The sequence below is a fragment of the Cuculus canorus genome, chromosome 1 (genome assembly GCF_017976375.1).
Source record: "Cuculus canorus isolate bCucCan1 chromosome 1, bCucCan1.pri, whole genome shotgun sequence".
NCBI classification, from domain to species: Eukaryota; Metazoa; Chordata; class Aves; order Cuculiformes; family Cuculidae; genus Cuculus; species Cuculus canorus.
Window position 1 is genome coordinate 64,246,262 of NC_071401.1, and position 15,647 is coordinate 64,261,908.

General features: G+C 43.5%; 1 protein-coding gene across 3 annotated transcripts in view; it reads right to left on the bottom strand.

Moving 5' to 3' along the window:
- The window catches only part of LIMS1 (LIM zinc finger domain containing 1), a 75,290-nt gene that overhangs the window by 37,936 nt on the left and 21,707 nt on the right, over positions 1 to 15,647 (bottom strand). Inside the window, exon 1 of one of the 3 annotated variants that reach the window (XM_054081708.1) lies at positions 5,265 to 5,371. The exons of the other annotated variants lie outside the window; for them this stretch is intronic. The gene's annotated coding sequence lies outside the window, so the exon portion shown is untranslated. Of the gene's footprint in view, positions 1 to 5,264; positions 5,372 to 15,647 lie in introns of those variants that run through there. 3 annotated transcript variants of the gene reach the window in all.

The window sequence follows — 15,647 nt, forward strand, 5'->3', positions numbered from 1 at the left end:
ACATGAAGAAATCCAAACAGGACTTCTTTTCTGTGCTGTGGGATCTTCTACCAATCCTCATGAGAGATGAGGCCTCAAATCTGAAATTACTCAAACAGCCAAATCTTAAGTTCTGAATGTCAAATACATAGCTTATGTGTGTTTTTTTGAGAGATGTTGGAGAACGCACATGATATTTCTCCTTTAACTCACTTCAGGGTTGCCAGAAAGCAACTTGGATGGACGTTGCTCTGCAGGAAGAAGAACTTGCCCAGTCAGTGTCTCCTGCTCCACCCCCACTTCCCCTTTTACCTTCCAGCCCCTATCTACTGTTTATAATTCCTTTTTTTAAGAGACTACATTCTTCTCGTGTGGGATGGTGCCGTCTGGACCTTTCACATTCCTTCAGAATTTTTGAGGACCAGCCAAGTTACCATGGCTTTTCTTGTTACCAGTAACAGGCTCCTTTTACGTCCTGTACTTTGAAGGTTCACTCTTCATTTTCCAGTGCATGTCTGCAACTCATTCAACTGATCTTCCTTCCACCCCCAGAGACAGCTAACATTGCAACTGCAATCCGATGGATAAGCATGGTATTATCAGTATCTCATTAGAGGAAAATATTCACCTATGTCTAAGCAGAAAAAGGTGGAACCGAGACAGAAACTATGCAATTCTTCATTCAGGTGAAGCTATAAATAACTTCTTATTATGTGGGACAAAGCTCATGCTTGAGTTTTCATTACAGTCCTATAAAGCATTTACCTTGATATTCCAGGCCCAAGATGCTCTCTCTTAAATTTCTGTGAAAGTATTATCGTTCTGGTGACTGTAGGTTTTCAGCAGAGTTTTGCAATTTAAAAATCTTTAAATTTAATTTCAGATTAGTTACATCTGGTTACTTTTCACTATGTTCAAAGAGATGTGAACATAAATCCTTGATGCTAGAAATCATGTTGGTGAAATTAGAAAGAATAAAAAAACCCAAGTACTTCTATTTCAGTAGATGTCTACATGAGACCATATTTACATAGAATGCGTGCTAACTACAGAAACCAGAAAAGACAAAGTTTTAGCTTTTCATTCCCCACAGATAAGCCTTTATCAATGTGATTGATCTTTTTTTCCACTCCAGTGGTACATTTGTCTTGTCGGGATTTTTTGAAGAAACCATCACATTTCAAATAAATCTAACTGAAGATTTTCAAAGGGATTCAGAAAGCTGTTTTCAAAGCAGCATAAATAGTCAAAACAATAATCAGAGGAGCATTGTAACAACAGTATAGGAATGCATGTAGTGCAGAGAGAGTGAAGAGGTGGCTGCAGTGGGGGAGCACGTTTCTCCATCCCCCATCGCTCACCCAGCTTATCACTGGGATGAGTCTCTCCAGAGGAATGTGTCCAAGAGTGTTGGCTTTCTACTATTTCTTGCAAGGTCTGGAAGAAAAACACTCTTTAAAGCCAAAGAAAAGACTTGTGTGTCAGCAGGAATGCATGGGACTTGCTGGTGCAAGCGAAGGAAAGGGGCAATAACTCTTCCAGCAGTTTTGCAAGAACCATCAAGAGCCCAACTGACATGCCAAAATGAAACTTTATGCATTTCTGAATTAGGCTGCTGTGGCAGTCCCCACCAGTGGTTTTGAGTGTCAAAGAAAAGTATTATAAATCTTGGGTCTCCACTAGGGCAGGAGGTGATAAAAGGAAATGAGTGGAGAGAAATCAAGCCACAAATCTAAGGTCACGAACCTTGAAGATAAAATTTCAAAGCTTTACAGGAGCCTAAACTGTTGATTCGGTGAGTTAAATAATTAACTAATTACATGTTTCTTTCCTTGTCTAACATGACTCCAACATATGTTTTGGTGTTTCTTTCTGAAGTATGCATATTTAATCTGCAGATTAGCCTAAGTATTGAGGTATGTGAACTATCTATGTGGACACTGCAAAGCAGCGCTATGGATTTATGGCCACGCTCCAGCTGACCAAGCATGTTTGCTGCAATTAAATGGTAGTTGCTGTGTTTTTCAAACCTCTTCTATGGATGCACATTCCTGCCATACAACATAAAGTAAAAAAAAAAATACATGATAATGTGCTCAACACCCTTCAAAGCAGCAATGCACTCAAAACACCAAAGTCCTTTGGGAAGGCAAGGGGGCTGCTGAGGTGAGTATGGGGCTCCCTCCTTGTCTTGGTGGTACCAAAGGCCTCTGCACCTCCACTGCAGATGGTTCATTAGGTATGGGTGAGAAAAGCAGAGGTCCCTGCTCTCATTCCAAGTGTTCTATTCCAATAATTTTAAAAAATAGGAAAATATTCTGTCTAACCAAATGTGGAATGAGGTCTTTCAGCTGCCTCCTCCAAGCTCTCTGCACATGCTGCCTCACGAATTCTTACAATTCAGAAAAAAACACCCTGCAAAAGGAACATTTTTGTCCAGCAAGTGGAATCCTGTTTTGGCTGAGCTTTACAATATCTCCCTCTACTGGGAAAATGCTGCCTTATTTCTCAGTCCCAGTATTTCTCTCTACAGCCAGAGAGAGGTACGGATTAACCCATGTGTGCTTTAATAATTCAGATCAGGGCCAAGCTGAGAGTAGAAAGGAATGACAGACTAGTGTATGAAGATGCAGGTTAGCTTTATAGCTAGAATTTTATGCTGTTAATCAGTGGATGACCGAAGCATGAATAGATGGACAGAGAAGAAACCATGTGACAGAGCATGAATCAGTTTTGTCTTGACATTTGTACATGAGGCTCTTTAGAAAAAAAGAGTGATAAACAAGCTGACAAACAGCTGAAGCTTAAGATAGGTAAAATTACTCATTCCCTCCAAAATAATTATTACTATCTTGGAATCAAAAGCATTTTCCCCAAAGAGATTTTCAAACCTACTCAGAAACATACTTCTTACTTAGCACTTCGTTTTATTATGTGTGAAGAACCTAACTCTGAACAAGACGCCTGAAAATTCTTCTCTTTACATAAGCTGGCTTCTACGTGAAACCTACTACTGTAGATATATCCAGAATGTTTACTCTACTGTAATGGGATAAAATGCCTTTCGAAATGGAGATAAAAGGCCCTTGCTGCCAGTTGGCTTACTGGGTGATTAACAAAGTTCCCCAGCAGAAGTCTGAGGAAGCCTCCAAGTGGGGAAAAAAAAAAAAAAAAGTACAAAAGCAGAACCTGAAACTGGGTGGGAAATGAAGGAAGCTGTCCAGAGAGCTGTTGCCCCAGATACCCTCAGGAATCACCTGCTCTGATGGCCGGGTTTGTGATCCAAAGGCCAGCAAGCCCTTTCAGGGCTGCAGAAAGGCTGACTGAGCTGTTCCAGATGGGCAACCGCTAAGACCTGGTTTCACTCAAGAGCTACTGGGAGATCTCAAAACAGGCCCCAGGCTGACTGCCCTTTCGCTGAAGGAATGGCAATATTAGGAAGCCTTAATTTTTCTCCAAAACATCACTCATCAGGATTAAATAAATGTGAACAAAACTATAGTAGCCTATAAGCTGCTTCCTCTGTTGACTGCTTAGCAATTATTGTCCTGCTCCTTTATTTTCCATCTCCCAAATAATTTTCACATGACTAATGCTACATTACAAGTCAAGAAAGAAAAAACTCTCAGAGTTTCGTGTTCTTTGCATTGAAATGAAATTAAACTGCCAAGGAGAGAAGATGGCATGCCCTCCTTGCAAAGAACGAAAGAGGTGCTGATGATCCTCACAACGTGCACAGGCGTGAAGGCACCATCACCTTATGGCACACAAATAATTGTGATTGCCAAAGTAGCAGGTGACACTCCTTTATGGCTGCAAATGCTGTGGTTTTAGAAGGGCAATCAATTCCTGAGCTCCAGAGAAGGGTACTAGAGCCCTTGAACACTGCTGGATGTAAGAGAAACGATGAGCTTGAATGGTCAGGGATAGTCATTTTAGCAGCACAGAAGAACAGAAGCAGCAACCATCCTAGCTGTACATCTGTGACCATACCATGCAGCCACCTCACACTGTCCCTTCTACACAAAAAACAAGGCAGGGGAAACACATTGCAAAAGAAAGGCAGGGAGACAGTGGCAGAGACAAAACACTCGAGATAGCACAGGAGACCAGATATACTGAAACATGGTCCTATACTCTGACCAGCATTTCCAAGAAAGGTAGAAAGCAGTGATTTGCTAGAGATTATCATCTTTAAAAGATCAGAGATTAGCAATGTGATGGTTTCTAGTGTAAGAACTAATGTACTTCCTAAAGCAGAACCTACAAAGTAGCTCACACATTTACAAAAATAAACCTGAATGTGTAGACAGTTAAGAAACACAAACAAGCAGCAATTTTCAACCACTCAAAAAAAATCTTATTTTTTTAAGAACATACTTTTCAGTTTCAAAGTTACTAAAACTTGTAATATTTATCCATGCAGAATATTCCATACAGAGAAAGGAATTCAGAGTGTGAAAGAAACAAAACTAATTCATTCTGAAAAGTCAGAATAACGCAAAATGGAAACACCACCTCCCTCCCCTTAGCACTGCAAAAACTATTTTTGCATTCAGCACGAAAAATAAGAATATAAACTCATATGCTTTTTTGGTAATATTTTGAAATACTTGAAAAACGCACTTAACATTTTTAAATTAGAGCAAAAGCCTTAAACCAGAAAAGCATAGCTGCCCTACTGTAAAAAGTTTCCTTTGCCGGAAAAGCGACCGACTTCTGAACAAAACACACTCCCTCAAACATTACCAGAAGCAATACAATTTCTGTAAGAGGTGGGAAAAAACTATTCCTTCCAATGAATTACACATTTGGGTTCAATTACTCCATTCCTGTGTCCTCTTCCTCAGCCAAATCAGCACTGAGAGGTATCCCATTGTTCAAAAAAAAGCCATCAGCAATGGCAGTACCTTCAAATCAACCGCAAACCCTCTTGTTCTGGGTGAGGACAAAATAGTATCCCTAAAAACACTCCAGATGACCAACAGATAAAAAATGTATTTGGAACACCAAAACACCTCTACGTATTCCAAGAACGATGGACTTTGCTCAAAGCTCTGTTACTGGTGCCATTCACTCTTAGTAGTAATAAAACCCAGCAAGCAAAACTATTATCTATCCTCTTATTAACTCCATTTAAGACAGTTCCCATATCTGGCTCCTGCTCATAACAATTTTCCCCAAAAAAATGACTAAAAGACCATATAATTCGTTGCCAGGCTGTTGGCTTGGAGAGCAGCACAACGAGGTGGACCCTCAGCCCAAGCAGCCGGGTGGACACTTACAGGCAGGGTGTAGCCTCGCTGGCAGCAGGGTCGCAATGAACAGCCTTTCCCACATACAGCTTTACACTGAACACTCATTGTTTGCCTGTTTTCCCTGCGGTTATTACTGGTAGTTGTGATAATTTTTTTTTTTCCCAAAGTGACTTAGCAAACCACTTCCTTCTTTCACCCTGTAAAAAATTTAACACTGTAAAGAAGAGCACAAAGCCATCAAAGTTCACAGTTCAGCTTCACAAATTGTGCCAATTCTCTGTCTCAAAACAACCAAGGAGACAGAAGGAAGCAAATCCTCCACCCCATGGGAAAGGGCATAGCTTTAGTTATACATGAATATTTTTTAAATGACAAAAGTACAAAACCTGGAGAGGGAAGAGCCAACAGCTGTAGATCCAGTTCTTGAGATCACTGAGGTGTTTCCATTTTAAAAATTTCCTGATATTCCAGGGACTGAAGATGATTGTGACAACTTCAGTCCCTCCAGAGGTATACCTTAACTTATAGTTTTTTACCCCATATTCTGAACAGGCAAAAACTCTGCGTGTCTAACCCCAGACCTGTCAAGAAACGTGACAGGGTCCCACCTGAGAAAAGCAATCCCTGGAGCCACCAGTAAGTGGTGAGGAGCTGCACAGGACCACTCCACCCCACCATAAATGCTTCTGTCAATGCCAAAGAGAGGGGCAAGACTCTCTCACCCCATCCTCCCTCCTACTGAGAAATGAGGAATACCCTGATTTTCTTCTTTTCTGAGACAAAGGTAGTCAGTTTCACTCCCTACCTCCTGAAGACCACTGCCACCTCTGACAACCTCAGCATGAGACAAGGACTAACTGGGAACAGAAAGAGCCAGCACCTCCTAGAACTGGTCAGGGTGGCCAATCTGCAGGACTGAACAAGAGTTGAGCTGTGCCTCTTTTGTGTGGACAAAGGCTCAAGCTCAGTCTTCCTAAAGCCATCTGAATCCCTTGCACACTTCTTCAAAGACCCTGGGTAAGCCTTTGCAGTCTAAAGCAGCAATATTGTCAAGATCAACCCTGTTCCCCCATCACTTGCAACACAATCAGCTGTATCCAGTGAAGCCTAAAACCTTGCTCACCACCAGTGACGGGGACAGAGAAAGGAGGCCACAATCTGACCTCCAAGGGGACATGCAGGACATGCCTCCAGACAGAACTTGTCCTCAGCTCTGGTCATACAGCAGTATGGCTTCAGAACACCTACAAGTGCAAACCCATTCACCAGCATTTTCCACTGCGTGCTCTTAATAATGGGCCTTTTGGCCTGCTACTGGTTACAGAGCAAAAAATACTAAAAAAATAGTTTTCATTTATAATGTAATCCATTTAAAGGCATATTTCTTCTATGTAAGTATTGGCTTGGATAGAGTGAGCCGAACAATTTTTAAAGGCTTATATTTGGAACCACAAATAACTAACCTCATAACATTATTTTATTGCTTATTGGCAATATCGGTTACAACATATACTTGTACAGTTTATAAAAGAATTTTTTCTTGGTCATTAGAAAGGTTATTTATTAATTTGTCTGGTTATGGACAGACATAGCTTAAAAGCAAATACATCATGTGAAAATACAACTACTTTCCCTCCATGCTCCAAAGCTGTGAAATCAGAGCAGGACCAGACCCACAGAAACATTTAACAGAGAAACTGATGTGCCCCTCTAAGAGATGACATTTGTGCTGACATTTCATAGAATCACAGAATAGTTAGGGCTAGAAGGGACCCCAACGATCATCTAGCTCCAACCCCCCCTGCCATGCGCAGGGACATTCCACTAAATCAGGCTGCCCAAGGACCATCCAACCTGGCCTTGAACATCTCTAGAGATAGGGCATCCACAACTTCCCTGGGCAACCAGTTCCAGTGTCTCATCATTCTTGTGGTGAAGAAATTCTTCCTAATGTCTAGTCTAAACCTGCCCCTCTCCAGTTTATACCCATTCCCCCTCGTCCTGTCACCACAAGCCTTTATGAATAGTCCCCCCACAGCTTTCCTGTAGCCCCTTTCAGATACTGGAAGGTCACTATGAGATCTCCTCTGAGCCTTCTCTTCTTCAGGCTGAACAACTCCAACTCTCTCAGACAGTCCTTGTAGGGAAGGTGCTCCAGCCCTCCAATCATCTTCGTAGCCCTCCTCTAGACCCGGTCCAACAGCTACATATCCTTCTTACACTGAGGATTCCAGAACTGGACACAGTATTCCAGATGAGGTATAGAGGGGCAGAATCACTTCCCTTGACCTGCTGGCCACACTTCTTTTGATGTAGCCCAGGATACGGTTGGCCTTCTGGGCTGCGAGCGCACATTGAGTGCACATTTGACAGTGACCCTAAAGGCAACCAAGAAATCACCTCTGTTCGGATATTTAAAACTGTATGTATTGCCCTGTAGTGTGTTTATCTGCAATATTCAATGCATCTTGGTGAAGCCTGGTGCACAATACCTTGCCTTCCTGCAAGATATTTGGCAGACAATGCACTTGCATGTCATTAATCCTTCTAACCTTTTTTCACCATATGCACCAAAATAATGCTATGCCTTACCAACAGAACTTCATTTTGCTTTCCCTTCTCCACCACGTCTCCCTACATCTTGCTTCTTGCTCCTTCTATTTCTGTATTCAGGCCACTTAATATTATCACTAACACTTTTCTGTGGACAAATTAACAACATAAGTTATCTTTTCAAGCTGCTGTTTCCCATACCACTGCATAGTGCTTCCTCATTTGAACTTCTTATCTCTTCCTGCAAATGCCTTTCAAGTACAAAAGCAGCAGCAAAGTTCAATTAAACTTATCACTGGACAGTTACTAAGCTAGGAGAAAGAATGTACTGCAGCTATGTCTCTCAAAATAACATGGCAAGTGTCAAGGTAAGAGCGGTTTGTTCTTAAGTCACAATAAAACAGTTGCTGTATAGAATGAAAGAGAGGCCTTACTTGCTATTGTAATTGCATGTTATTTCACATATTGCTCATATGCCAGCAGTTCCACTTTTATAGGAAGGCAAGGACAGTTTGTTGATTCATGATAACTGTAAAAGCTGCAAGACTTCCCTGAGAATGCCAATAAACATCTGTTAAAACGGAACTGGGAAGACAAGCATTAACTCTTCAATTTTACACTTTTTAAAGCATGTCTGAGTAATTGATTAGTAACTTTGGCTCGGCTAAACTATGTTTTTCAGTTTTATTCACTTTGCAGTAGTTGGTCTTATTGCATCATCAACCCATTTTCCAAAAGAGCTACGCTGAAAGAAAAATTGTGAACAAAATTACAGCCAAGGAGAGCAGGACAAGACCAGACCCATGGAGACCATGCTCATAAGCCTTTCCAGACTGCTGCAGTCTGCGGTCACCCAGAGTGGGTGTTAGGGGAAGTGCAGTGCCCAGCCACATGAACAGCCCTAGACAAAGTCACACTGTCACACCCACCAGCTTGGTCTTGTCACCAGAGCTTCCAGCATCAGCAGAAGATGAGATCAGCAGCTGTGGCTCTGCAATGATGATGAAGCTCCTGAGGTAGAGGAGAAGGGGCTGGATCTGGGATAGGCATGAAATTAGGCCAGTGTTGTCAAGCAAAAGCTTACTACAGGAGGGGACCATTGCTTCACATCCACATTTCCCATAGTATCTTTCTTTGCTCCTGTGGCAGGCCACCTTGAACCAGAATAGTAGCACATGGGTGGAGACAGATCCCCTGGGATGCTCAGGGATGCTCAATGCTCTGTTGCTGCCCGTCAGGGTCTGTGCCCTTCTCCCTGCTTCAGGCAGGTCTGCAAGAGATATCTGAGGTACCCACACTGCCAGGAGCTGGCAGAGAAGCCAGACAGTCACGCCCTGCAGCTGTCTGCCTCACCACTCCGTGAGATCACCACTTTCAGAGCAAAATAAGCAGAAGGAAACACGTACTCATGCCTCAGCTGTTTCAGTTTGCTGACGGTATACAAGAGATGACTGAGCTGATCAAGGAGATCACGGCCACCAAAAGGGCAAAGTCTAGTTCCTTTTCTCTTGTTCCACTGCTCTTCCTTCCTTCACTACCACACTCCTTCCTTCCCTCATCTCCACCCCAACTGCAAGGAGCTGCACTCACCTTCAGGCTACCACTTGTTCTCACAAGGGCCCTCTCCTAGCCAATGCAGCTTGCCAAACCAGCAGAAGACTGGTTTTGAGGGGTGGGTTAGTGAATTGAGCTGGCACACAGCAAAGGACCAGTGAGCGCCATACCCAGCACAAGGGAGCAAGATTTAAGAAGCATCTCTCCATTTCAGCAAAAGGGAGGTGCTCCCTCAGCGTGGGCATCCTGTGCTGGTACAACTGGCACAGGGACTGGCAGACGCATCCCTTCCCATTATGTCTACAGCAGGAAGAAACACGGCAAGCTGGGGAACAGGGAGCAGGCCATGGCCATGGGTGCACTGGAATGGGGGGGAACCCTGTGAAAAATGTATTAATTGTCTTTCCAGAACCCTGTGATCCCAGTCCTCTCAGGGCATGCAATCATCTCTCTCAATTAATCAGAATCATTAAAGCGCTTAAGTAGACAGCTTTCATACATTTCAGAAGCCATCTATATGTGAACTGTGTTCTTCCCTCTACAAACACCAAGTTAATTAAAACTCTTGACTCATGCAGTAGTGCAGAGAGATTGGCCACAGACCTAAAACACTGCTTCTTTTCTAAGGTGAAAGAAGGGAGATTTAGATTCGTTATCAGGAAGAAACTTTTTATGGTGAGGGTGGTGAGGCACTGGCACAGGTTGCATAGAGAAGTTGCAGATGCCCCATTTCTGGAGGTGTTCAAAGCCGGGTTGGATGAGGCTTTGAGCAACCTGATCCTGCGGCAGGTGTCCCTGTCCATGACAGGGGGGTTGGAAGCAGTTGATCTTTAAGGTCCCTTCCAACCCAAATCATTCTATGATTCTCATCTCCCTCATTTTTCTTCTTCACACCAAACGCCCTCAACAGCTTTCGTAGCTCCCGTCCTCAAAGCGATTCGAGGACATGGTCCTTTAGAAGCGCTCACGGGCAGAAGCCCCCGCCCGCACGGGAGCCGCTCCACCGCGCTCCCATCGGCAGGAGGAGCCGGAGAGCTGTGATGCTAAGGGAAATGAGACAGTATGATACATATAGCCACGTGGGACTTAGATATTATTGATAGTTGATTGTGATAAATAGAGTATTGTAGTAAGAATATAATAACAACAGGCGCTGGAAATTAATCTTTATGACTGACTGATGAGAAGCTCGACATGAGCCGGCAATGTGCGCTCGCAGCCCAGGTGGCCAACCGTATCCTGGGCTGCATCAAAAGAAGCGTGGCCAGCAGGTCCAGGAGGTGATTCTGCCCCTCTATTCCTCTCTTGTGAGACCTCATCTGGAATACTGTGTCCAGCTCTGGAATCCTCAACATAAGAAGGATATGGAGCTGTTGGAACAGATCCAGAGGAGGGCCATGAAGATGATCAGAGGGCTGGAGCACCTCTGCCATGAGGACAGGCTGAGAAAGTTGGGGTTGTTCAGCCTGGAGAAGAGAAGGCTCCAGGAACACCTTATAGTGACCTTCCAGTACCTGAAAGGGGCTACAAGACAGATGGGGAGGGACTGTTTACAAAGGCTTGTAGTGATAGGGCGATGGGGAAGGAACTGGAGAGGGGCAGATTTAGATTAGACATAAGGAAGAATTCCTTTACCATGAGAGTGGTGAGACACAGAGGGGTGCAGAGGATTTGCAGAGGGGTTGGACTGGCTGGCCTTTACAGGTGTCTTCCAATCCAAACCATTCTGTGATTTTATGAAATGGCACCAATAAAACACCCTTCTGCTCTCAGTTAACAAGAAGACAGACAATAATTTCTCTCCTTTTGAACCCTCTGCAATATTTAAACACAACTTTTGAAACTGTGCTGTTGCTACACCCGAGACAGGCCTGAAGCGATACACTGGGATGAGCTGCTCTGCTTGGCTGAAGGTGCCTCATCAAGAAGTCATGGCAAACGCCAACTCCACAGTGAGACCAATTCTCCTTGCTGAATGTCCTCTCCTGGGTCCAGTGGCATCTGCAGGCTGAGCGGAGCAGGAACAGACCACAGGGACTCAAGGGCCAGACAGACCAATTGTGCTGTGGGGCTGGAGTTGCAGCAGCTGATGGGAGAACGTATTTGAAGTTGGGAGCTCTCAAAAGCTTCTTCTTTTCTAATATGCTTAGCAATAAGAGCAGAAAGGTCAAGCCTACGGATTGCACGAAGAAGTGAAAGCAGCATTTCTCTCGTTTCGCAGTTAAACAATGGAATAAATTGAGATCCAAAACCAATAAACGCTAATGCCCAGTTACTTTTTGAATCCCAAAGAAATTAGTGTTCATCTACTTTGAATCTACACATGGTCCTGGTCACCAACCAACTTACTGAATGCAAGTGGGAAAGGAACTGCTGTCTGAAAGGTTCTCATGGGGGGCAGTCCTATTGGTGGCTCAGTATCAAAACAAGAACTCCTGCCCAATTGCTTCTTTTCAAGCAGCTTCTGGCAATTTCAAGTAGACAATTATTTCCAAATGCTTCTCTGCTAAACAAGGCCAATGGCAGTGAAACCCAGCATGGAATCCAAACTAATACCTCTGGCAAAGGGAAGATAATGTAATAGAAGGAGGTAGCAGCAGCATTTCTGTGAATGTTCCAGGACAGCAACAAACCAGTAGCAAGAGCAGCTGGGCGGATACACAGTGGAAGAGGAGCTGCAAGGCTTGTGCTCCAACAAGTTGCATCACAATGGCTCTAATTCTAGAGCCTATTTCTCTTGGTTGCTCACAAAATTCTGTGCAAGACTGCATCAGCAGATACACCTCGTTTATTCCCTCCCTTTTGTTTCCGAGGCATGCTCATCTGTCAGAATTGGAAAATCAGCTGCTTTGGAACATTCTGTTCTCAGAAATCCACACTGTTTTTTTTAATGCACTTACTCAGTATGTGCTTATATATTGACTGTTAGTTGCACTCATGCCTTGCTAGGGATAAAAGTTAGGCTGACTGAGCTTTAGTTCTCCAGCAGGTTATTTTTGCTACCATTTTTAAATATAAATACTGTGTTCACTCTTCTGCATGTCTTATGGGACCTCTCACATAAGCTCTGAAAAAGCACCCCTAATGAGCATTACAGCAGTATCTGAACCATCCCATACTAATGCTGGCACCACATGCATTTTATTAAGCCAAAATATTAACAAAATTGTATCACGTTATGCTTTACATTAATATTAATAAAAGCATTCTTCCTCACCATTATTACTTTAGATTAATAGCTTTAAGGATTAAACAGGAACAGTGACAGCCAGGCAAAATAAACAAAATGCTAACTGGAAGTTTATGCCTGCGGAATTGTACAAAAGGACCAAAAGATAAATCTCCTGTGAGAAATTATTTACACTTTTCAGCGTGGCTCTGGCTCCATTCACTGCAAGGATTTCATTAATGGTCTCTTCTGTTCCTGGGGTTACGTGAAATGGGAAATGAAGTAACAGCCAACTCGTCATTCTTGCAGCTCTGCGGCAGCCCTTTGTACAGCACTCAGCAATTGCACTGAACACCATCCCTCTCAACAATTGCACTCGAACACCATGGGTAGTCACTTTCCTCCCAAACTTACTGGCAGCCAACCAGGGATCTCTCTCCCAGGCACACTGCTGCAGACCCAGAGCCAACTGGCTGCTGCTGGTCACCCTGGCTCCCTCACAGCCGCTGCCCCCCTCAGTCTCACCTCCCTCCCATTTGCTCCCCCACTGTCTCACCCCACAGTAGTCAGGGATATAAACTATTTTGTTCTTCCTTTCCTCCTAGTGACATCAAATAACTTTTGCTTTCACCAAGGCACCGCAGGGGCTTGCTCTGCTCCCCAGCCTTTGCAAGATGATGGCAACTGCTCAGCTTCTGAAGAATGCCAGTGCACCCACTGCATCATGAGACGTTAATTTTGTCTTTGAATCTCACAGCCACTTCTGTGTTACGCTGCTGAAGGATGAGAAAACATAACACCTGCCCCGATTTGCCCACCTGGTCAGGTGTCAGAATTGAGAGTTGTGGCAGAAATGCCCACCCCAAACTGAGTGAAAACTCAGAAAAACCTACTCGCTGCAAAGACTAGATTTCTTTTGAAGCAATTTGCTTGATGTCTAGATTAAGAACATGAACTGAATTACGTTATTCGTGGCAATCCTCCCTGAAGCTATGAACTTCTCAGTTACTGATCGACTGCAGCATTAAAAAAAAGGTCATTAAAACAGTTCGCATTTAACAATACTACTTGAGGGATAAATATTGGGAGGAGTAGACGAAGAAACAACTCATTACATATCAGACCAGTGAAGATGGGCTCAGTGAAACAGTTTAATTGTTCGGAGGGGAAAATACAGTAAGTCACCCTTTAAAATTTCAAGTGTTCTCAATACAGTCTCTCACAGACAGCAAATTACTTTAAAGACTAAGAAGGACACTGCAGGTGCTCAGATTCAAACATTCCACCCATGAATAACTGGTTTGATTATTTGGCTTCATTCATGTTATCAGCTGGGTCGCCAGTTTCAATAAATCTGTGTTTCAACAAATCTGTGTTTCAACATGAAACTGCCTTCAAGTTTTTTGATACGTACAGGTCAGTATATCTGCATACTGCAGAAGCAGAAGAAATGTGTATGTATAACACATGGGTAACACAGACAATTTTCATGCTCACCACTTGCCCTCCCACCTCACTCACCATGCTGCTCTCCTGCCCTTTTCTCATTCTGTTGCAGGACAGAGAGAAAATGAAGAGTGCAAAGACTTATATAAGAATTCATCTTCTCCAAGCAGAGGGACTTTCTAACCAACTGGAAACACATGCAATATTGCTTTCTGAAGGCGCACAGGATAACCTTTTCTAATCTGCCTGTCTGTCTTGCATGTCAGTGCAGGAACCCTCAAGAACTCACCTATTCCTTCAGGTCAAAAGTACTGGGGTCATGCATCTGCAGAAACCATCCCAGCATCTCATCCATTCTGCCACCAAGGAGGACTGCAGTCCTGCCCACCATTCCCTCCTTCCTCAGCACCCTCATCCTCTTACTCACTGGCTTATCCAGGGACTTACTTTCCATATCAGTGCTTTTACAGCAGCACAGCAGGAAAGTGCAGCATCATGTGCAACGAGAGGCAGGAGTGTGTGCTGCATGTTTAAGCCAGTAAGTAGTAAAAGGATACTCTTCAGATCATGAAACCAAAAAACTTACCAGTAATCATTCACCATTGAAGTCTTGTGTTTGACCTTACAAGCATAAAGCTTTGGCATAACTGCTGCCAGCAACTAAGAAGAGTGCCAGTTTGTAGGTTAAAACTCTTGCAATTCATTCTGCTTTATGTGACAGCAGCTATGCGATAATTTTCCAAGCTTACATATCTGACTCTTCTCCTTTCCTCTCGCTGAAAAATGAGGACACCATACAGCAAAGCAGGTGTATCCGTCACAAATGCAGGATAACCTGAACTGCTACTCCATTGTGCTGGCCATAGCAAAAACAATCATTAAGGGCAAACAAAAATACTTTCATTATAAATCAAGTTCAATCACCTTACTGCTTAATACTGTACAATCAAATGAAGAGATTTAGTAATTTAGTATCAACATTTTTTTTTTAATTATTATTTTTGCAATGCCACCAGTGGAATATTAAGTACATCGTAACCCAGTAATTATATTCCTCTGACAGTTTTACCTGATTTTGCTTATTTTAGGTAGAAGGAAGGGAGTGTCAGGGCAGGGGTGTCAACGTAGGGACTACTCCTCAGATGACTTAACCTTTTTAAATATCACAGTCCTCCACTGGCTGCTTCCCTCTACTGTGTACAGATCTGTCTCTAGTGTTTGTGCATCTTCCGGTCCTTAAACTATTTGCCCGCAAGTAGTCCCATAAGGCAGGGAGGTTGTTCAGGTCTCAGCTGGCAGTTGTGGAGCTTGCATCCTTACCTCAGACCACCTGGAGCCTAGAAGTATGCTCTAGCAGAAAGGCTGTTTAGTTAAGAAGAAACAAAAACCACCCAGAAGAGTTTAACTTGAGCAAAAGGACTTCAGGGTATTCAAGCTTGTGAGCAAAGCACTTATTAGTAATACAGTTCCGCATCAGCTGGATTTTCAGCTTGCCTGCCAGCTGGGCTGGAGGGCTCTGGCATTTAAGAGCTGGCTCTGAAAGCACTGGCTAGGGACACAGGTAGACAGGGGATGTCCATCTGTCCCACTCCTTTGCCTGAATGTTTACACCAGGCAGTGCAAAGAGGAGCAAATCGCTTCGCCTGTGCTGGCCACCCATTTGAGTGCTCATGAGGGGGCCATTAGCT